Consider the following 22,620-nt stretch of genomic DNA (forward strand, 5'->3'; position numbering starts at 1 on the left):
GTTGCTTCCTTCATCCACCCATATTAGAGTCTGCGCCATATTGCGAGTTGTCACCCCTGACACTACTTGACTTCCTCCTATAGAAACTTCCACATCCTGAGAGGGTCCCTCATTCTGTTCAGTTTTATCTTGTTTTTTAATTCCCTTATCTTCAAGGTTCGTATTTCCTTTGTTTTCTTGTTTTTTTAACATCCCCATTTGCAAATCCGTCCCTAGAATACCTTGATCTAGAGAGCGATTCTCTAGCTTAGGTTCATTCTCTTCCCGATCTTGCAAAGCTTCATAAGAACTTGAGGAGGAAGATAGGCCCTCGTTATTTTTAGGTTATCTGATTTTTGCCTCCCGTCGATTTCCCATTGTTCACACCACGCCTCTGAGTTTTCCATTCTTCATGCTCCGGATGGGGTCGAGTCCTTTACTAATGGGGAGTTTTCACAGTCTCAAGCAAAATGCCCATATTTATGGCAATGTCTGCACTTAAAAGGATTTTTCTCATAATCTAGGGTTCGACCCTGGATTCAATCCCCTGGGGTAAGATTGATCTCTAAGGGCGAGACCTTCTCCAAATCCACCTCGACGCAGATATTCACGCAAGCAAACTGATATCCCTATGGCTCAGCGCAATCAAGATAACGCTCAACCCCATTACCTATGGCGCATAGGTAACCATCACTCCAATATAAGAGAGGAAGGCGGGGAAGATTTACCCAAACCGGGATTATCGTGGGAATGTCTTTGTCTGGATTAAAGTCTAAAATCCACTTAGATAACGCTCAACCCCATTACCTATGGCGCATAGGTAACCGTCACTCCAATATGAGAGAGGAAGGCGGGGAAGATTCACCGAAACCGGGATTATTCGTGAGAATGTCTTTGTCTGGATTAAAGTCTAAAATCCACTTATTGAGATACATACTTCTTGATCTAAAGAAATAGGTCCTGTTTCGAAATATCATTTATATATCTTCTTTGAGTTCAAATAAAAATGCAAAGAAACCATTGTCGCATACATACAGTCAGATCTGGCCATTCATCTGGTGTCTCCCAGTTTTTTCGATCCAGATCTCCATTGATCGAGGGGATGCCCACATGCCAGTAAAATTCCAACCAACGCTCGCTCTGAAAAAGCTAGAGAGGTTTTTTTAACTCCGTTCAACAAGGCTGCAAATGGTATCACTTCAGATCGCTTTACAAATTTTGTTTTCGGGGTCGATTCACAATATCAACTACCAGCAGTTTGAATGTTGTGACCTCTTCTCTGAGAGCAGGAGGAGGGGGGTAAGCCCCTTCGTGACGACCATGGAGAGTTTGTAGATCGACTATGGTTGCAACACCGCCGCTTTCCTCAGATTCTGAAACTTGTTTATCATATTTTATCAATATGCATTTTAAACATCTATTATCCATTTTTTATATTTCATTTTTAAACTTTTAACCGGATTATTTCTCACTAAATGCCAAAGAAAGCAAAATCTTATTTTTTTATATTTCATTTTTAAACTTTTAACAGGATTATTTCTCACTAGATGTCAAAGAAAGCAAAATCTTATTTTGTTATAAAAAGAATTTCGGCGTTAAAACTTTGTCACGCGTTTCGAATCAATTAGTCAAAAGCCTCAATTCAACAACTTTATTTTGTGTTAATTTTTTTGAAAATCACATTAATATTTTTGTGTTTATGTGTTTGGAACTATTCAGTACGTGTTACGTATTATTTAGTATGATTCATGTTGAAGATTAAGATAGAAAGTTTAATTTTGGTAAGAAATTAAATAATGAAAATGATATAAAGTAATTCAAAAAAACAGACTAAAACAATCCAATTTTGAATAAAAAATTATTAAAAATTATAACGTTCACAAATATATTAATTAATTAAATTGATTCAAAATAAATAATAAAATAATATAAAAATAAAAATAAAATAAAATCAAGCAAACCCAATCACAGGGTTGAAATTAATTAAAGAATAAGAAATAATAAGAAAAACAAAACAAAGTTAAAAACAATAAATTAACTAATACATTAAAAAAATAATTCTCAATAAATAAATATAAAATAACTATAGAATATTTACAAGCCAAACAAAGAATTAATAAATAAAAGAATTGGGAAATCAAAATTAAAGATTTAAATATATATATTAAATTAGCTGAGCATTTTATAAATAAATTCCCAATAAATATAAATAAATTTGTTTGAGACCTTTTAGAAACTTTTTCCACTGTTTTTTCTTCCATAATTTTTTAAAGCTAAGCATGGCTTGATCCTCTTCCATCATTATCTTGCTTAGAAATTGGGAGTTCTTAATACGTTAGTTACTCGTGCTTTAAGAGTTTGTGATGAAATTCACTTTGATGATGAGAAGACCCATCTCTTTTAAGAGTTTGTGATGAAATTCACTTTGATGATGAGAAGACCCATCTCTTTAAGATATTAGCAAATAATGCCTATCGCAGGCACCAGGGTCTCAAAGCTTTCCTAAAAGCAGCCAAAGGTGTTAGGATAATAAAAGAACCCAGAGATTAGATTTGTGAGGTTCATCTCCCCTTTATCCAAGGGACCACTGACAAAATTGCTAGGGTCCTCAAGAAGCATAAGATTCCTTCAACCTTAGGCCCCTTAACACCTTTCGAATCTCCTTGTGAAAGACTCTCTCGACCCCAGGAATATGGAAGGGAGTTGTCTATAATGTGACTTTTTGGAGATTCCGGTGACGGAATCCGGCAGAAAAAATTGAGGTTAAATCTTGATTTGTTGCAGTTAAAATGGTTTTTTAACTGCATATTTGGATTCAGCACCCTGAAAAACCCTGGGACGCTTTGATTGTGCAGAAACTAGCTATCAAACTTGCGATTCCAATAAATTGCTGCCGGATTTTGACTAGAAAAACCCACCGGAAAAGCTTCCAAAAAGTCTCATTATAGACAAGTGCATATGGAAGGTGTTTACGTAATCCCATGTTCATGTGGGACCCCTACATAGGCGAGATTGATCGCTCAATAAATCAAAGGATTCATGAGCATGCAACCAACATCAAGCATTGTAGGACCGGTTCCATAGCATTAACAGAACACAGAGAGAAGACAAAACACCCCATCTGTATTGAAGAGGCCATAGCATTAACAGAACAGAGAAGACAAAACACCCCATCTGTATTGAAGAGGCTTAGGTCATTGCAAGGATTGATCATTTCCACCATAGAAAATTTAGAAAAGCCATAGAGATTGAAAGGAGATCTAGTAATCTTAATAAAGATGATGGTTGTAAAATTAGTAGTTGTTGGATCTTTCCCTTCTTAAATTTTTTTTTCTTGGGTGTTTCTCCTATGTTCTATTTTTTGTTTACCTCTTTTTTTAGATTCCATTTTATTTAACTTCTCCTAATTTTCACCCTTAATTAATTAAAATATTAATAACTAATTTTATTTCATTAAAGATTATTCTTTAAAATTATTCTTAATTTATTCTAGGTTTTTGCATCCTTTAATCTAATCTTCAGTTTCTTTTCCTTCTTTCTATTTTTAGATTTATATTTATATATATTCGTATTTTAATAATATTTTTTTTTAAATAATTTATATTTATAATTTTAAAAATGGTTTTATAATTTATTAATATTTAATTATATTTTTATTCTTTAATTTTGATTTTAAATAGTCTTTTCTAATTTCACTTTATTTTTATCATTATTTATTAATTAATGCATTTTGCACCCTTATATGGATTAATATATTTTTATAGATTTATTGAGAATTTATTATTTTTTATATTTATTAAAAAATTATTTACAAAGTTTTCTATTAATTTAATATTTTTGTTTTTATTAAAAATATATATATTCTTTAATTCTGATTTCCCCATTCTTTCGTTATAATATATTTATTTAATATTTTTGTTTTTATTAAAAATATATATATTCTTTAATTCTGATTTCCCCATTCTTTCGTTATAATATATTTATTTATTGAGGATTTTAATTAGTTAATTTATTGTTTTTAAATTTGTTTTATTTTTTAATTTTAATCATGTGATTCTTCTTTTATTATAATATATTTATTTATTCTTTCATTTATAATATATTTATTTATCGAGGATTTTAATTAGTTAATTTATTGTTTTTAACTTTGTCTTCTTTTTTTTTTAATTCTTTAATTTCAATCATGTGATTCTGATGGGGTTTAATTTATTTTGTAATTTTTACCATGTGCTTAAGTGGTTGGGTTTGATTTTGAATGGGAAAAATATTTTTTTTATTAATTTTATTTTTATTTTTATTTTTTATTTTTATATGATTTTATTATTTATTTTAAATTAATTAATAAATTTTCACAGGTTATAATTTTTAATGAAAATTATATTCAAGATTTAAACGTTTAAATGTTTATATACAAAAATTCTAATGTAATACAAAATATAGCTCAAAATCTGAATTAAGAAACAATTTTTTTTCAGGACGAAAAAGCATGATTGTATTTATATAAGATATATAAAAGAGCCACACCGATCTATGTATTGGGTTTCATTCACCCCATGGTTGGGAACTGATGATCGATTCGATCTCCGAAAGTTATGGATTTGCCCATAATGAACGAATCATATCTGGTCTTGTTTCAACTTTTCCAGTCATCTTAGATACGATTCTTAAATATTGGATCTTCCGTCGTTTCAATCGTATATCTCCTTCACTTGTAGTAATTTATCATTCGATGAATGAATAAAGAATAGGTAGGTTGTTTTCTCCGACCGAAACAATTGAAACAGAATAATAAAGTGTTTTCTGTGTTCAGGAATTAGCTATTCCTCCCCTTCATTCTTCTCCTGGTGCGAGACTTCCGATTTCTTACTTTTAGGTTTGGTTAAATCAATATAGTAGCAGAATTTTTGACAGGTAACTATGATAGCTACCTACTCTCACCCCAAAAATGATTTGGAACCAATAATTGAACCATGCAAAATAGAAATACTTATGAATGGGCGAAAAAGATGACTCGGTTAATTTCCGTCCTGGTCATGATACATATCATAACTCGGACATCCATTTCGAATGCATATCCCATTTTTGCACAGCAGGGTTATGAAAATCCCCGAGAAGCCACTGGACGTATTGTATGTGCCAATTGTCACTTGGCAAAAAAACCTGTGGATATTGAGGTTCCACAATCCGTGCTTCCCAATACCGTATTTGAAGCAGTTGTTAAGATCCCCTATGATATGCAGATGAAACAAGTTCTTGCTAATGGCAAGAAAGGGGCTTTAAATGTAGGAGCTGTTCTAATTTTACCCGAGGGCTTTGAATTAGCCCCTCCGGATCGTATTTCCCCTGAGATTAGACAAAAGACGGGTAATCTTTATTTTCAGAACTATCGTCCCAATAAAAAAAACATTATTGTAATAGGTCTTGTTCCCGGTCAAAAATATAGTGAACTTGTGTTCCCCATCCTTTCACCAGATCCTTCTACTGATAAAGAAGCTCACTTCCTGAAATATCCCATATATGTGGGTGGTAATAGAGGAAGAGGACAAATTTATCCCGACAGGAGTAAGAGCAACAATACGGTCTATAGTGCTTCAGCAACAGGAAGAGTGAGCAAAATTTTACGTAAAGAAAAGGGTGGATATGAGATAACTATCGATAATACATCAGATGGTGGGCAAGTGGTTGACATTGTACCTCCAGGACCGGAGCTTCTTATTTCAGAAGGCGAATTGATCAAGGTCGATCAGCCATTAACGAATAACCCTAATTTGGGTGGATTTGGTCAAGGAGATGCAGAGATAGTACTTCAAGATCCATTACGTGTTAAAGGTCTTTTATTATTCTTAGCATCTGTCATTCTGGCACAGATATTTTTGGTCCTTAAGAAGAAACAATTTGAGAAAGTTCAATTGGCCGAGATGAATCTTTAGGTCCATAGATTTTTGAACATGAAGTTTACTTATTGATTCAAAAATTAATACCCCTTCGGAGCCTTTTATCCTTCTTCTCCCTTATATATTCTTGATAAAATGTTCATTTAGATCTAAATTGGAATAAAATTGAAATAGGGAGTGACTCCATAAGCACTGGAACAGATCAACTTGTTGAACGATCCCCGATATGCTATATCGTGTACTATATACATGCCATTCCCTCCTTTCCTTGTCCAAACGATCCGGCCGGAAAATAGAGATAGATCGTAGGGAGGAGAGATGAGGAGAATAACTAAGCAATCTTGGAGAAGATTCCTATTTTCTCTGATCCCATTCTCCTATTTAATTATTCGAAGAACTAATTGGGTTTCCGATCTTGTCCTATTCGTCAATTCCTTCGTAATTTGAAGATTATTTTGTACGTTATACTGAAAATTTCTAAAGAAGGAAGAGCAGACAAGTAAGGGGCAATATCACTCATAAAAAAAAACCTATAAAACTTTTGATAGGGTTTGTTCCTAATGAGAGAAAATGAAGAAAAGGTGTCTTTCCTCCTCTTTTATTTTGTAAGCCAAAAAAATAGAAGAAAATAGAAGAAAATATTATATATGCACATTTAGATTCTCATAGTATAGTTCGGGTTTTTACAAAAACTTCGCATAATCTTCCATCAGATAAATGAGCAAATATTTAGTACTTAATATTATCCGTTTTTCTGTTGTTCCTTCGACAGATATTTAAATTTGATCGATCCAAATTTTTTCCGATCATATAGCGGAAGAATAGATTGGCTCATCACTTGACTGAAAGGCATTGAATGAAGTAAATGACAGAGTCATTTTATTTGTACGAATCTTCTCTTCTAATTCAGATTAATATAGAAAGAATCTCAAAAAGAGATTTCGATAAGGCCTTACCCTTCTTTGAAGGGTAAGGCCTTATCGATTTTTAACTTTCGCATGTATACTATTTCCCACAGACAGTAAGTGCATTTCCCCTACTATAGGGATGACCCTAATCCGGAATATGAACCATAGAAAAAGACACCCAGTAGACCAATCACGATAATACCAGTTACAGTACCTATCAACCAAAGAGGGATCCTTCCAGTGGTATCGGCCATTTCTCTTACTCCCTTTCAAATTTTCTTAAGTGGTCATACTCGAGACATAAACAGTCATAGCATAGATAATTATGCGTATTGGATCTCTTCGAATGGAGTGAGAATATTATCATTGTTCCTAATTGAAAAAATAATTGGAGAATGGAACAGCAAGTACAAAAATTAGTAGCAACCCCCAGTAGAGACTGGTACGATTCAATTCAACATTTTGGTCGTTCGGGTTCGGTCGTGTCATATCTACATACTTCCTCTTCCTTTAGTATAGAGTTTATCGTTGGATGAACTGCATTGCCGATATTGATCCCAAGAAAAAAACTGTAGGGATAGCTAGCCCGTGAACGGCCAACCATCTAACTGTAAAAATTGGATAATTTCTATCTATAGTCATTAGTGCCTCCTAAAAAGATCTAGTAAATTCATCGAGTTGCTCTAACGGATCGAAACGGCCAGTTACTAATGGAACCTCTTGTCGACTTTCTGTGAAATACTCATTTGGCCGGGGGCTCCCGAACACATCATAAGCCAAACCCGTGCTTACAAATAACCAACCTGCAATGAATAGAGAAGGTATGGTAATGCTATGGATAACCCAGTATCTAATACTAGTAATAATGTCAGCAAAGGAGCGTTCTCCCGTATTCCCAGACATGCTCAGCTCCATATATTATTGTAAAGTCAGTCAAGGGGGAATTGATCCCATGAAAGATAGAGATCAGGAAATAGAAAACTACTGATATCTTCTCCAATCCTTGTTCGATTGTCAATGTTATACCAAGGGTATCTTTAAAGTCTACTGGACCAGTATAGCTAGCTTTCTTCTGACACAGCAATACAATTTTGATGAGTATCGAGAAGGAACGGGATAGAATGATTCTGTTCCTGCCAGCAGTTATTCTATCTCTGTTTGGTCGACTAAATCCCAACAGAAAGAAGAGAATATTGCATGTTCCGAGGTCCGTCCGGGCGTAAGGAACCCCAACTCCCTCAATCGATGTTGTAACAATAGCATAGTGGAAATTTTCGATTGGAATTAGCTTCTGCATACGGGTGACTTTAGAACCGAAAAAGAGGATGAGTGCCGCTTGCAAAGGATATCAATCACTATCAATAAAACTCATCCAGAATATTATTCTTTTATATTCTTCCTTTTTCATTCTGACATGACATTATGCCCGTGTAGATGAACCCAGTAATTCAAATTGCACGGGGATCATTGGTGCTACGCAGATGTATGTTGCTTTTCCAATAGTATCCGGCACAGATGGAGTTATGCCACAGACTTATTATATAGTACCTTGTATTAACGAGTAGGTGTTACTTATTAGATAAAACCAAGTGGATAGTGCAATAGAACCTAGTCGATTTTAGGTATGTGAAATTACAAGTTACTCTTTTCAATAGGTGGAATTTCTGTAATATCGGGCTCTACTCGCTATAATAATTAATATTTAAAAAACCTAATCCGTCTAGAGGGTCGAATGATTGGATCAATAAGATCGAGAAATGAAAGGACAAACTGGATATTCATATTCTTTCTTACACCTAAACGTGAAATTCACAAAACTTTGGCTATGTCTGTGGAGAGTTTTCTTCCGGTCCAGTCTCTGGACTGATAGCTGCTGGTAAAAAGATAATGCCAGGTGATCCAATCGTACTGATTGAGAATTCATTCACCCTGTAAGAAGATTACATTCGACAATTTGTGAAGGGGTTTGCCGGTGCTATTCATTAGTTGCTCGATGAATGATTTCTAGGATAATGAAGAGATTTCTACTATAGATCTCCTCTCATCCATGTTCATTCATACATATCCTATAGTAGATATAGGAGAATTGGTACAAATTGGGACAATTGATCTTTTGTATTCTGATCTCAAGGTTACGAAAAGAAAAATTTAGGTAATTGTCTCATGAAGATATGTATAAACCATATTTCATTTAGTCCTTCCACGCCTACTATAACTATAATTAGTTATTTCGGTTTCTTATTGGCTTCTATCATTTTCACCCTAGTCCTATTCATTAGTTCGAGCAAGATACAACTTATTCAAAATGAAGGAAGGGGAAACCCTCTCAGTTCACTATTTCAATTTCAATAATTTTGTTTATTCCCTCTATATAAATTTCTGATCATTGAGATTCATAGCAAATTAAGGGTATTATCCAATATAGCTATTATCCCTACTTATTCCGTTGAATAGAAATGATTGAGGCTTTGCCATCCGGAATTGTGTTAGGTCTAATTCCTATAACTTTGGCCGGATTATTCGTAACTGCATATTCACAATACCGACGTGGTGATCAATTGGATATTTGATCCTGGAATATCCTCCAATTTCATTGGCCTCCTACTTTTCCTAGGAGGTCAGATTCCATTGCTCGTTCCAGTTGGAATGAATTATCGATAATTTTGAGGGTTGGATTTGATAGGAACAGAATCACGCTCTGTAGGATTTGAACCTACGGCATCAGGTTTTGGAGACCTACGTTCTACCGAACTGAACTAAGAGCGCTTTCTTTAATATTCGGAGATGAAGGAAAAATACCTTTTGTTGATACTCTTAGAGCAAAACACTTTCGCATCTGATACGATTCAATTATTTGATGTTCCCGTCGAATCGATATCAAATGATCTTTCATTCCTTTCTTTCCATAGAAAAGAAGGGAAAGGTAGGGATGACAGGATTTGAACCTGCGACATTTTGTACCCAAAACAAACACGCTACCAAGCTGCGCTACATCCCTTCTAATCATTAGACAATGTTATTTTAATTTTATTTTATAGAATTCGAAATATGTTTCCCACATTTTTCCACCTTCATTTCTCTTCGGTCTCGTGAGTGAAAAGACTTTATACATGTAAGGTCTATTATCTAGAATATCACTATTAATTATGGTGATGAAACATCTTTTTCCTTTTCTATAAATAGGACCACAGCCCGGATCACATTATATATATATTCATCAGTTCCAAGTTTTCTCTAGGATTCATAACTATACTATTGATACGGTTGAATCACTTACACATTATAATCAATAAGGAGAATTTACAATGCAAGATCTAAAGACCTATCTTTCCACAGCGCCTGTGTTAGCTATTTTATGCGTCAGTTTTTTAGCCGCCCTATTGATAGAAATCAATTGTTTTTTTCCAGATGCTCTTTTTCTTTCTCTTTCCTTTTTTTATTTTTTTTCTTAAAGCCAAGGGAAAAAAGATTGTGCTAGATTGACTTCTCCTACCTCTTGGAGAAATTAGTGCATTCAGCCCCAAAAAGGATCTAAGTTTAGGACTGGAAGGGGGTAGAATTCAAGTAGAAATATCGATCTAAAGATTCTTTCCACATTCAATTTTGTAAGTAAAACTGAAAACTCACTCCTGATCAATCATTTTTTTACTTTCAAATGTTTCACCGTAGGATCTCCGGCTATCAACTTCTATCCCTTTTTCCCTTTTTATTTTTGAGGTCGAAAAGCAAAACCAATATTCAGAGTAAGTTTATGGCCAAGAGCGGAGATATAAGAGTAATAATTACTTTGGAGTGCACTAGTTGTACCCAAGATAGTGTTTATAAAAGATTCCCGGGGATTTCTAGATATACGACTCGGAAAAATCGACGCAATACACCTATTCGATTGGAATCAAATAAATTTTGTCCCTATTGTTACAAGCATACCATTCATGGAGAGATAAAAAAAAAGAGATTAAACGTACTACCCATGGATAGGAATAAATCACAGATATAAAAAGAAATGGTATTTCAACAAGATCTTTAATGGAACAATATTTTAAAAAGATTTGGAATAAATAGTATTCAAAAGGTTCATGAAACAAACTATGGATAAACCCAAGCAATCTTTTCGTAGACATTTGAAACCAATTCGCGGACGTTTTAAACCAATTCGTAGATATTTGAAACCAATTCGTAGACATTTGTCACCTATTAGGTCGGGAGATCGGATCGATTATAAAAATATGAGCCTAATTAGTCGATTTATTAGTGAGCAAGGAAAAATATTATCCGGCCGAGTGAATAGATTAACTTCAAAACAACAACGTCTAATGACTAACGCTATTAAACGAGCTCGTATTCTATCTTTGTTACCTTTTCTTTATAATGAAAACTAATTTGATCCATGGGAAATAAGCCTACTCCTTAATCAAATCGGAGCTGGAATATATGTTCGATAAAGATGCAGATCTTGAGTCTATTGTTGAAAAAGTCAACAGGATTTCATTTTTGGAAAAGAATTGGATTGAATTCTTTTCGTTCATTTCCAATCCAATATGAAAAAACTTTTCAATATTTCGACCTTCCCGGAGGGAATTCTCCGAGAGAATCTGTTCTATCCATTCCATCTTTACCTATTTATTTCATCTATACCTAACCTATTTCATCATACAATAAGTTGTTAAAGATGGTGGAAAAGCAATTACTATCTAATACAGCTATTTGTGCAAGTGTTTTACGATTTGGAAGCAACTGCCTCTTGTACAAATATTGGATGAATCTATTATAAGAAACCCCATTGGCACGAGCTGCTGCATTGATCCGAGTAATCCACAAACGACGAAGATCTCTCTTGCGTTTACCTCTATCTCGGTGGGCGGAAACTAAGGCTCTAGCTTTCCATTGGTTAGCAGTTCGAAAAAGTTTCGAATGGGCCCCTCGAGAGCCTGATACAAATGCAAGAATTTTTTTCCGACGTTTTCGAGCTATATATCCACGTTTCACTCTGGTCATTGAAGTTTACTCTCATGAATCGCTAATATTTTTCTCGGTTAGTCATTTGTTTTGTTTGGTCCATTGAGAATAACACTGATTCTTTAAGATCCTATAAAGACTTGATAGATCTTTAATTTGAGGTTCCTCACTCCGAGATCTCGACCATGTAAGAGTAAGCATAGTCTAATAATATCTCATTAAGTTAACTAGACTATGCTTACTCCTTATTTCCTCGATTTCGGTTCTAGCATTATTTTTTTTCCACACTATTTGAAGAGAGGAAAGGATAGAGTCACAGGATCCGACATGGATATAGTTGGTGAGGTTCGGTCGTAACTCCCGTATATTGCAAGATCTTGATAGAGGTGGTATCTGGTCAATCTATGTATCGATCTTCTCAATCTGTGTCCTTAATGAAATATACCTCGTAATACGAGGGTGTATTCAGAATGGACTCCTCATTAGGTAGAGAAGATCTGATCCTACCTGTGATCCACTATCCTATTCCAACAGCGTTAACTTGTAGGTAATCGATCGTCGGAATACCTCGTATCAACAGAGAATCTATCTCAATCTATTGAGATACTCTATGAGATTTGCCATAATATTGCTCATTCAATAAGCATGAGCAATATTATGCCTTGAAGAGGACTCGAACCTCCACGCTCTTAAGCACGAGATTTTGAGTCTCGCGTGTCTACCATTTCACCATCAAGGCATCCCAAAAGGAAATTCTATTCCATTCATATATATATATGAAAAATATCCTGATCTATGAATGAACATATGTTAGAGATAGCGTATTCGAGTATTGATATACGATTGGTCATATAGGTTCATCATAAAAAAAAAATTATCTGGAGGAGATTTCCTATAAAACAAGACGACTGAATGAACATCCTTTCTTTTTCAATTCAATAGAAACCTAAAGAATTGAATATGGTACAAAATAAAAAATATTTTCAAAAACTTTAACTTTTTTCGGTAAAAGTGATGTCTTGGTCCGAGTGGAGGTAGGGGTAACAGTCCTTTTCTTTCTCTTTTCCACATGTCCATAGAAACATTTATAAAAAAGATAGATATCTATTCAATCTATTTTATTAGAGAGGTAATAATTTGTAAAATTAATCGCACTTCTTCCCTTCATAAGGGGTCCATTGATGAAAAGAGACTGGAAAAAGTAAAGTTCGGACCCAATTCCTACAGTTATGGATATAAGCACAATCCAAATTCCTGGAGAGTTATACATTTGTGTATCTATGAGATCATTTACTATTTCTTGAAGCTAAATCTTTCCCCTGGATAGACCATATAGCCAGAAAGACCATAAACCAGAATGGAAGAAAAGAAAATGAAACTCTTTCAAACGATCTCAGGGTATAATTGAAAATGAAGTTTTCACTTTGTACATGTCAGATCATGAATTAGTAATTTATTTCAATCTCCGAAAGAGTAGAAAAAGTTTCTAACTTCCAAGTTTAGGAGATTTACATAATCTCATGAATAGGATCGAATATTCCTCCATAATCTATCTCCTTTTTCCTTAAGGAAGCCTTCCCAAGAGGACTTAGATCTATCTATGATTTATGCTTTTTTCTTTTTATTTTTTCTCTTTTGTTTCGATAAACATATTGTCCGATCTGAACGGGAATCAATTTCTAATTTATCAGAATATATAAATCCACTATATAGATAGGTAGATCTTGATCCTGTTTATGAGTTAACGAAAATGTGCAAAAGCTCTATTGGCTTCTGCCATTCTATGAGTCTCTTCCTTTTTGCGTATAGCATTGCCATTCCCTCTAGCAGCATCCATTAATTCGTGACTCAATTTGAAATTCATATTTCGACCCGGACGTTTTCGAGATGCCCCTAATAACCAACGAATGGCAAGTACTTTTCCTTGGGTTGATCTTATCTCAGTGGGAACTCGATAAGTCGATCCACCCACACGTCTTGCTTTTACCGTTACTCTACGTATTGCTTGGCGTAGAACAGATAGTGGATTTTTATCCGTCTTTTGTTGAATCTTTTTGATGGCTCGATAAAGAATTCGATAAGCCAATGATTTTTTTCCGTTTTTAAGAATACGGTTAACCACCATGTTAACTAATCGATTATGATAAATAGGATCGGATTTTGCAGTTTTTTTTTTCTGCAGTACTTCGCCGTGACATGAGTGTGAAAAAGGTTCAAGAATCTATTTCATAAAGGCTGAAAATCATTTATTTTTGCTTTTTTACTCCATATTGTAGGGTGGATCTCTAAAGGTATGAAAGATCTCCCTCCAAACCGTACATACGACTTTCGTCGAATACGGCTTTCCACATTATTATATCTGCATAGATGAGATATATTCTTTATGCATATAATTCTGTTTACTCACTCTCAATTGAGTATCCGTTCCCTTTCTTTCTTTTGCTATGATTGGAAATCCTGTATTTTACATATCTATACGATCAAGTCCTTAGGTTTACAAAATAGTGTATAAAAAAGTGTTTCAAATCATTGCTATTTGACTTGAACCCGTTCTAATAAGGTCAAGGTATTTTTGAATTTTCTGTTGAAACAATCAGGGAAAACTTCGAAAATGATTTCGATATTGAACCTTGGACATATAATAGTTCCAATGAAAAATAAGATCGTGTTTTTTTTTCACGGTAGCCTGCTCTAGTCCCCTTACAAAACGTTCGTTATTAGGTTAGCTATATACTTAACATGTTCCTAGCAATTCACATGGCATCATCATGAAATGATACAAGTATTAGATAAGTAAGAATATACAACGCACTAGAACGCCCTTGTTGACGATCTTTTACTTCGGCAGCATCTAGGGTTCCTCGAACAATGTGATATCTCACACCGGGTAAATCTTTAACCCTTCCTCCTCTTACTAATACTACAAAATGTTCTTGTAAATTATGGTCAATACCAGGTATATAAGCAGTGATTTCAAATCCAGAGGTTAATCGTACTCTGGCAACTTTACGTAAGGCAGAGTTTGGTTTTTTGGGGGTGATAGTGGAAAAGTTGACAGATAAGTTTTCTTCACTGTCACTCTACAAAACCATACATGAGATTTGCACCTCATACGGCTTCTCGTTCAATTTTTTTTTGTTTCGAAGTAAGATAAATTGGATTATTCTCGTTGTTCGATAATATTAATATTCCCTTCCTTTATACATTATGTCTCAAAGAGTAACTGGAACCAATTAAGTCAAACACATTTTTGTATTCTAACCAAACACTAATGAATCCTATTTGTCCTTTTCGGTCAAAAATATTATGCAAAATCTTCGGGATTCCCTCTTCCTTCTCTATTCCCATCCTATAAGTACAGTGCCTGAAGAAATACTCTTTTTGTATGAATCGACATTATTACATGCTAATTCCTTCTTGATATCTCGATATATCATTCCTCCAAATCACAAATTGGATTCGAAATTGACGGGTTAATGTGAGCTTATCCATGTGGTTATACACTGTTCGAATTTGAACATGAATCAATTTAATGAAAGATCCTGGCTTTCGTGCTTTTGTTGGGGTTGTCCAAGATCATTTCAATGACCTATGTTGAGGGAGATATATATCCATATCTATCTGAGATATGATCTGATCGACTGCGTAAGTCCACACGAATAGCAACCGATACCAGGGAGAGTATACGGAAAAGAAAGTTATTTTTGATCTGATATGATGAACTGATGAACGACATCAGTCATATATCTTGTTTCTGTGGACCGGTGGAAAAGTGAGGGCTCAGCGGGAAGAGGATTGTACCACGAGAGAGCGAAGGGGTCAACCTGTTCCGAATAGACAACATGGATTTTGGAAATGTAGTTGTACTCTTACATCGATCCAGATCAAGAAGTATTTCCATCCACGGGGGTAAATATTTGCTCGCTAGACGAGAGGATAGCAGTGCTAGTTACAAATTCTGTTCCGGTAGGATTTCACTTTATTTCTATAAAGTAGTTAACGGTTGCATAGGGTCTTCTCCTTGGTGCAAGAAGAACAATTTGATCCGTATCATCTCTGTATAATCTTGACTCGATCTTGTTCTCCTTGTTCTTCCAAACAATATTGAGTTCTTTCCGTACGCACTAGTGCTAGATCGGATCAAACATGCTGATTCAAGTTCATGTAAAACTTGCTTGATCAAGATAGGTAAAATATTACTGATTTTACGGGACCATATGTTATGATTCGAATCAGTAGGAAATACTACTTTCGACAGGATTCACTCAGAATAGGCTCCAATTTTTTTTCGTAGTAGTGTGAAAAGAAGGAAGGTCTGGCTTCAAGTTGTTCGAGATAAAATAGTGGGATAGTTGTGTTGAGTCTCTCGACCCTTTGGTAAGTTATTATTCATAAGTCAGTTCTCCTTCCAGATGAGAGTAGGGAAGGGATATAACTCAGCGGTAGAGTGTCACCTTGACATGGTGGAAGTCATCAGTTCGAGCCTGATTATTCCTAAACCTAATGTAAGCCCTTCCATATTTTTTGGTCAAAGGTATAGTAGTACTTACATTATCGATCCTCATATATCGCTTCAATCATCAAAGTAGTATGATTGATAGAAAAATTTTCTATTCGATTAAACTCTTTCCTATCCATAACTTTATGGAACTTGGAAATGAAACACCGGAAGAATATTTAAAGCCTTTCACTCAAAATTGGTTGAGATTTCCGCATCTTTTACTATCTTTCCAATTGAAAAGATATTACAATCGGGATTTTGATCCCATTAGTTTAAATTCAGGATATGGCAAGAACACGAACAAGAAGGATGAGATTATCTCGAAGAATCAAGGACCGAGCGAAACTCATTCGGAAAATGATGAGAAAGATATCAATTTGAAGATCGATCGTTATATGAATATATCATATAAAATATATGAAAATATATCATGAAAATTGACCTTTCAATTTAAATTGGTAGATTCCATTATTATTTTAATGTTTTTGTCGAGAGAATGGATGGATTGATTCAATTTGCAGCATATTTAGATAAAGAATATGCAGAGTTATCTATCTACGAGAGAAATGAATAAATGAAATACATAAGATGTCTTTCACATCACAATATATGAATTAACCCCATTGTTAATTATGGCAGTTCCAAAAAAGCGTACTTCTAGATCAAAAAAAAAAATTCGTAAAAATGTTCGGAAGGGAAAAGCATATCGGGCCGCAATAAAAGCTTTTTCTTTAGCTAAATCTATCTCCACCGGTCATTCGAAAAGTTTTTATTGCATAGTCAATGATGATTCCTCTGGATCATCCGAATCAAAATTGACAGCAATTGATTTGGATGACCCGTAGCACAACACGAACCAATATACGACACCACCCTCCAGGACCCTGGAGAACAGTGATGCAAAATCATTTTATTCGGGTACTCCCAAGGGTGGTCGTACGAAAAGGACACGGTCATTAATTAGTTCCACTACAGTACTTTCCTTCAGCCAATCTGGATAAATGATGAATTTATAAACCATTCTTCTATCCATTCTGCCTTCCCACTAGAAAGGGATTAGAGTTAATCCTTTTTTTTTAAGGATCCCGAATGAACTTCAGCATTACCATTATGCTACCGAAAATGTAGCATAATCTTATCAACATCCCAATCCATCCATTCCGATCCAAAACTAGGATTAATTTATTATTCTTTATAAATAAAGAGAACCTATGGAATCACGCATGGGGATGATATTATTTCATTATGGAATTGCTCGTGCATTTCGTAATAGATGCGCGTTATTGCTTTATGGCGAATAATTACTATAGTTTCAGATATCTTGATTCATTCTTCTTCTGTTTCTGCTCCTCCCAATGATTCATCCCCCTATTGGGTCCCATTTTTTCCCTCCTTTATGGTTGGATAAAAAGAAGTGCTCAATCCTTTAGGAGAACTAAAAGTAATCATCTTTCTTCGTATCTCTACCATTTATAATGCGTAATGCCCAAACCATTGTGACAGAGATACATAAAAAGAGCTGACTAATCTAGTGCAATTTGATCCTATTGATGAAACCCCCTTCTACATCTTAGTAGCTCAAAATAGGATCAATTCATTCATTAACAGCTTATATATGGTAATATTAGCCTGTATGTAATATTATTGGGAGCTATAAATATATTTGGATGTCTCCCCTAAAATTGGAAAGATTAAATAATAATCATATGGGAGATCATGGATCAGAAACATAGTTTCGTTCTAGATATGTATATAATCAAACCATCCAATCAAAAAAATTATAAAGTGATGGTATAACCATTTATTATTTGGAATCTAGCTGTTCTGATTCTTCCCATCGTAAGCGAAATAAGCGAAAATTTACATATATTCTTTGTACGATAACGCATGTGACTATTTCCAATTATCTTTCGGAACAGCGGGATCTGAACCCACGACCTCCATCACCCCAAGATGGCGCGCTACTAAGCTGCGCCATGCTCCGTTATAACTATCAACCAACATAAAATTGATTCAAATGTTAATGCCCGAACTTAGATCTTATTTGGACTTATATTATATTCACAGATCACTCCCCCTGCTAGATACGTTCCATAACATTGACGATCTGGTGTAAATAAGCTAGTATGGTCCCTACGAAGCCGCCATGGTGAAATTGGTAGACACGCTGCTCGTAGGAAGCAGTGCGAGAGCATCTCGGTTCAAATCCGAGTGGCGGTATTTTTCCAGGAAGATCTCATCAATCACTTGTTACTATGTAACAATATATGTTCAATCTATTTTCATTGTGATGGATCAATCCTATCTTTCCATCATAGATCTCATTCGGGAATAAAACGAATAAATGAGTTTATTATGATATTCATAACTTTAGAACATATATTGGCTCACATCTCTTTTTCTCTCATTTTGGTTGTCACTCTCATTTATTGGGGAACCTTAGTTTATCGAATTGAAGGACTAAGTAGTTCGGGAGGAAAGGGCATGATAGTTACTTTTCTTTGTACAACGGGATTATTAATTAATCGTTGGCTTTATTCAGGACATTTACCGTTGAGTAATTTGTATGAATCATTCATGTTCCTTTCCTGGAGTTCATCCGTGTTCCATATACTTCTAGAAGTACGGAGTCGAGATGATCGGTGGTTAGGTGCAATCACCGCGCCAAGTGCTATGTTAACTCATGGGTTTGCTACTTTAGGTCTTCCGGAGGAAATGCAACGATCCGGAATGTTAGTACCCGCGCTACAATCTCATTGGTCAATGATGCATGTAAGTATGATATTGTTCAGCTATGCAACCCTTTTATGTGGATCCCTAGCATCCATAGCTCTTCTAGTGATTATGTCCGGAGTAAATAGACAGGTTATTTTTGGTGCGATGGACAATTTATTTTCCCGAGCCATTCTTCCCAATGAAAATTTTTATTCACATGAAAAGCAAAAAAGTGATTTGCAATACACTGTTTATTTTTCATCAACGAATTATCGTAAATGTCAATTGATTAAACAATTAGATCATTGGAGTTATCGTGCGATTGGTCTCGGTTTTTCTCTTTCAACCATAGGTACTCTTTCTGGAGCAATATGGGCCAATGAAGCATGGGGATCTTATTGGAGCTGGGATCCAAAAGAGACTTGGGCATTAATTACTTGGACCATATTCGCAATCTATCTGCATACTAGAATGAATAAGGGTTGGCAGGGTGAGGAACCGGCAATTGTGGCTTCTTTAGGATTTTTTATAGTTTGGATCCGTTATTTGGGGGTCAATCTATTAGGAATAGGGTTACACAGCTATGGATGGTTGGAACCATAAATGGACCGAATTCCTGGAAGGAAAAGGAAGGATAGATTCGATCCAGTTCTTTTATGTGATTGATAAGTGACATCAATAACTGGTACAAGTTATTTCAAGTAGTGATTATAGAATGATGGAATCACTACTTGAAATAACTTGAACTATATTAGATTCAAATAAAATAGATTCAAATAAAAGAAAGACGATTTGAACCATTCCTATCATTACCAACCACAGCGAAAAGAAATATAAAATGAGTATGAGGTAGCAATTCCATGTTTGAATTAACCCATTCCCTTTTTTCAATGGAACTCCGGCTACTGAAGCATACATGTACTATAATAATGCGCTTACCCATGTAGGGTAACCGGGTATGTGAAAAAATTGGCGATTTCATTGTATAAGCGATGAAGAACCCTAAATAGAATACTATTTATTATCCAATATTCCTGAACCTAATGTTGGTCTATCAGATCTCTAGAGACCTATACTTAAAGCTCCGATTAGCGGAAAGATAGAATTACTCGCAGTGTATTGTGGCCAAATAGAAACGTCTTTCCCCCCCCCTCCCTCCGTACGGATAGAAGTGGGTGAACAAAAATTTATTCCAGTTCCCGCATAGGAAATAAAGGTATAATATACCGAGGATAATTGGCTACTGTATATTGCTAACATCAGTAAATGCAACAATCGAGGATTTTTAGTAATTGGCCAAGCAACTGAAATGGCCAAAGTGGTAACAAATCCTGTCAAATAGGTCCGATGGAAAATCCGTCAATTCCCATTCTCCAATGAAAATCAATAAGTCCAGTTATACTCTTTATTCTTTCAATTGGATCAATAATTTATCAAATTGGAAATGGTAATGGACGGAATGTATATATAATGAAAAGGAGTTAGAGTAAACAAATACCTAGAGTATACCATCGAATCAGATCATTCCCTCCTTCTATGGGTGGGAAATAATGGGACTAAGGAACCCCAGATATAGGCGAACCAACAATTATAGTTGAGCGAGCCAAGGTAATTCGCTCATTATAGAAGATACTTTGCATCTCCACTGATTGATAAAAACCCATACTTGAGATCTTGGATCAAGTATGGGTTTTTATCAATCAGTGGATAAAAAAAATATTAATATGAAATGAATTTAACCTTTTTTATTGTGCATATTGATCAGTAAGCTAGACCCATACTGCGCGTTGTCTCATGCCATAAATAAACACGTACACTCAAGAAATCTGTTGGACAAGCGGATTCACACCGCTTACAACCTGCGCAGTCTTCTGTTCTTGGAGCAGAAGCAATTTGCTTAGCTTTACATCCTTCCCAAGGTATCATTTCCAATACATCTGTGGGACAAGCTCGTACGCATTGGGTACAACCAATACATGTATCATAAATTTTGACCGAATGTGCCATTGGATCTCCATTAGTTAGTAAAAAGTTTTAATTTGATAAGATCATATATAGCCAAATCTTCTAATATATGCCCAATAAAGATGGCTAATAACGAGATATTATGAATATAAAACGAATCAATAATTGTAATCTCCATTATATTTGGAACCAATCTGTATTTTTTGGATCATTTCGATCCCCCCAGATCACCCCGAATATGGTCCAATCATGACAGGTAATTTTCCTAATGATTTTTATATGGATCAATCATGTTTTTGATCGACCGTAATACTATAGAGATTTTGATAGATTCTGGTCATATAGAATAGATATATCTTCTGAGATATACCTTATTTTTTATAAGGTATAGATATACCGATATACGATACTTCATCACCATTTCGACAATTGATTATATGATACGATGTCAGTAGCTGATAAAATAGCTGTTTCAGCGTCTACAATAGCTATAACAAAGATCGATAAGATGCCCCTGGCCGGCTATATTTTAAGATAATTCGAATATGCTACTGATTTTGAATCGACCGTATGCAGTATTGGCGACACATAAGTGCTCTAACCATGTTTCGACTCGTAATACCAATAGATAATGAAGAAAGCACCTCGAACTCGAATAAGTGTATGCTCGAGCATAATAGATCAACCCCTTATACCTGTATCTTCTCAGATACAAAAGTTATATTTAGTTTTTTATTTTCCATTATCTAATGATCTTCTATTATAAGATCAGGAATAGAATTATACTTCTCATCATACTTATTAGACGAAAAAGATATCCAGGTGGATTCATTATGTGCGCGAGAATTTCCAATATTCTGACTCATGATCACATTCACTAAAAAAAAAAGTGACCTTATCCACATACCTAATCGGATTGAAATATTTGTATTTCAATGGATCTGGGAATTACATGAACTGGTCTATAATTCCGTTGGTTGATAATAGACTCTGATCAATAATACATGTGACATTCTTAATCAAATTATAAATATCCTGATCCTTATTTATGATCCATCCGGAAAAAAGGTATGGTCTCGACCCATCAGTCCTCTCTGATCGAATCCAAACTGAATCTGAAGAATTGGTAGAAATTCTTTAATCGGTCAGAATGTTCGTCCATAGTTCCTTCGGACAGACAAGTTAAAATTTGAATTGTTTTAACTCTCGAATCTTCGATCATCGATATTGGTAAACGTCCCGGAGCAATATAATCATAATTTCATTCATGACGATCATACATAGGTCGAGAGTTCATATTCTTTCAATCATAAAAACAAAATTTGATGAACAATACTCAACACAATTTCCACGAAAGATGCAAATTCCAGAATAAATACTATAAATTACCAATCGTTCGTTTTTCCAATCAACAACGGGTGGATTAATCAGGCATAAACGCATACTCCACAAGCAATACTTTGAAAGAATCCAAAGTGTATTCATCCACGAAATCGAGGATGGGAGATCCGTTTTTTATAGGGAGATTTAATAGTCATAGGTAAACGATTCATGTGATATAATGATTATGCATCATTCGCATACCTGTAGCAGAAATAGATCATACATCATGTCCCTATCTCCAAAAATAGAAGAGAATGGAGTTTTAAATATAAGAATAAAAAGTTTGAGCATCGATATTCGCCATGAAAAAAACCAGGCT

The 22,620-nt window shown here is 34.8% G+C and overlaps 1 protein-coding gene and 3 non-coding genes across 5 annotated transcripts in view; all 4 read right to left on the reverse strand.

Annotated features, from left to right (window-relative positions):
• The window catches only part of LOC149170144 (uncharacterized), a 338,707-nt gene that overhangs the window by 16,437 nt on the left and 299,650 nt on the right, over nt 1-22,620 (reverse strand). The gene's annotated exons all lie outside the window — the stretch shown is intronic.
• TRNAW-CCA (transfer RNA tryptophan (anticodon CCA)) lies at nt 9,474-9,547 on the reverse strand. Its single transcript has one exon. It is a non-coding gene; the product is annotated as a tRNA-Trp (tRNA).
• TRNAP-UGG (transfer RNA proline (anticodon UGG)) lies at nt 9,706-9,779 on the reverse strand. The gene has a single exon. It is a non-coding gene; the product is annotated as a tRNA-Pro (tRNA).
• TRNAL-CAA (transfer RNA leucine (anticodon CAA)) lies at nt 12,396-12,476 on the reverse strand. Its single transcript has one exon. It is a non-coding gene; the product is annotated as a tRNA-Leu (tRNA).

Source organism: Pinus tabuliformis, chromosome 4_2 (genome assembly GCF_031772625.1).
Source record: "Pinus tabuliformis cultivar Carrire ecotype Pingquan chromosome 4_2, CPIR1, whole genome shotgun sequence".
NCBI classification, from domain to species: domain Eukaryota; kingdom Viridiplantae; phylum Streptophyta; class Pinopsida; order Pinales; family Pinaceae; genus Pinus; species Pinus tabuliformis.